Consider the following 2,262-nt stretch of genomic DNA (forward strand, 5'->3'; position numbering starts at 1 on the left):
TTCTTTTGGTAATGTTTTCCTACTTGTTAGACTTATGCAAAAAGCTCACCAGTTTAGAGTTTTCTGGATTTGCTGCTTACTATCTTTGATCCTTTTAAGGTTTTTAGAGAAAGATGATAATGGAGCTCTACTGATGCTGCTGGTTTTGTTACTTGTTCATTTCCCTGCCAAATCCTGTTTCCCTGGTTACATTCTCTCTCCTCCCCAACCCTCCTTCTACCTCCCCAAATAATTAACCTTAAATCCTAGGAGTGCCACAAGGTATCAGGTGGTGCTTTTAGCTGTTGCCAGAGCAACTTGGTACTTAGGCAGAAAAGGGATAGAACAGATTTGTCTGTTGCTTTTACCTCCTTTTTTCCTTCATTTCTTTTGCCAATTCTATTAGTGTGTTAGGATTGTAAAGAGTAAACAATTTTATTTATTGTTATTTATTTTTAAAATGCATTTTTGGTTCACCTTTGAAATAATTTTCACGTGTTACTCTGGGCAGGCTTTCCTTATGTTCTGAGCCATTTAGGCAGTTTTTTCCATAGAGTTAAGAATGATATTCTTGCCTGAGTAGTCTTGCCCTGCCAGGTCTGTGTCCTTTCAGAGAGAAAGGAAGATAAACCTACCACTTGTATAGTTTCCTTTAAGGAAAACTCAGTCTTTGAAGGAATGTGTCTCTTTGTAAGCAATCAAATATGACAAGATTGACAAGCTAATCAGTTTTCTCATTGTATCCAGGATTGCAAAAGTCCAGGATTGCATACCTTCAGGTATGAGGATAGTCTTTTGCCATGCTCTCTTTTAGCTTCTTTCTTAGTTTCTCATATAGTTTGTATATCTAACTCATCAAAAATCTATCTTCCCTATTGGAAAAATAACTCAAAAGTATATACTTTTTTTCATGGTGAATTTGTAGCATCATCATTGTATATGAAGGACATGAGTACGTCATGTGCCTTTGATTCCTCTGGGAATAATTCCACCCTGATAGTTTGGTATTTAGGATATAACATGATTTTTCACAAAGCTGCATCATGTCCACTACTTTATAAATCAGTGACTGCATTTTGTAGAGGTCTGTTTGCCTCTAATGAAACAAATGAAGTATGTGAATAACTGCCCTTTCCTAGGAAGACACTTTATGCAGTGGGCAAACCGGTCAGATGGCTAGATGACCAGCTTACTCTTTACTGAACTCAGTTGATATGCCTTAGCCATATACAGATTGGTTTCTCAGACTTAGTGGATCCATTTGGTTGAAGTCTTGTTTGTTTGTTTATTGTCTCCATAATGGCTTGTTTTCTTCCAACAATGAACTTTTGAGGCAAAGAACAGTTTCCATAGCTTAAGTTAGCACATATTTCTGGGCTATAAAGAAATCTGCCCTTCATTTTCTTTGAATACCCAGATCTTGTTGTGTAGGTATACTTGGAAGGCATTATGTTCCCATAACCTTTATTCCTCTTTCTGCCAATGTCTACTGTTAGAATGACCTTGTTACACCTCATTCCACACTGATATTGTACTAAACAACTCGAGTTCTATTTTCCCATCAGCTAAAAATAGCTTAAAATGAATTAGTTTCATTTTCTACTACAAAAAATTCTTGTGTCATATTTCCAAATTACAGATTACTAGACTCTGAGGAAAAGGTGTTACTTGGAACTTCAGCATTCTAGACAACTTTTAAGAACTGCTCTAGCCCCTTCCAAACTCCTTGAATCAAAATACAAAAAAAGATTTCCTCCTCCTACCTGTCTCCAAAAACTAAATTAAAATTGTGGAATCAAAGAATCTAAAGGGTTGAGGGGCTTTCAGGGCCAAGTAGTCCAATTTGTAGCCAATGAAGAGCTCTGTCTACAAAATCACTGATCAGGAATAATCAAATCTCTGATTAAAGACTTCCAGGGTTGGGGAGGGAGGAGGAAAATCACTTTCCTCCTTTTGCTACTTTTGGAATGATAGCTCTGATTGTGAAGAAGTTTTTCTTTTCATCATGTCTAAATCTCTCTCATTTTCTCTTTCTCTGTCTCTGTCTCTCTTCCTCCTTTTCTGCCTGCTTCTGCTACAACTTGTTCTGTCCCTTTCCATGAGTTAGTCCTTTAGATATTTGAAGATAATTGTTATGTCTCTCCCTAAGCCTTTTTTTTTTTTTCTTTAGGTCATTTTCAGATCCTTCAATTTATCTAGAAAGTTGAGGGGGAATGAGCTTAGCCAAAGCAAGGATTATGCCTTTTGCCTTTTTTGAGATCGTACCTGATTGCTGCTGCTGCA

This window comes from Antechinus flavipes, chromosome 2 (assembly GCF_016432865.1).
Source record: "Antechinus flavipes isolate AdamAnt ecotype Samford, QLD, Australia chromosome 2, AdamAnt_v2, whole genome shotgun sequence".
NCBI lineage: Eukaryota > Metazoa > Chordata > Mammalia > Dasyuromorphia > Dasyuridae > Antechinus > Antechinus flavipes.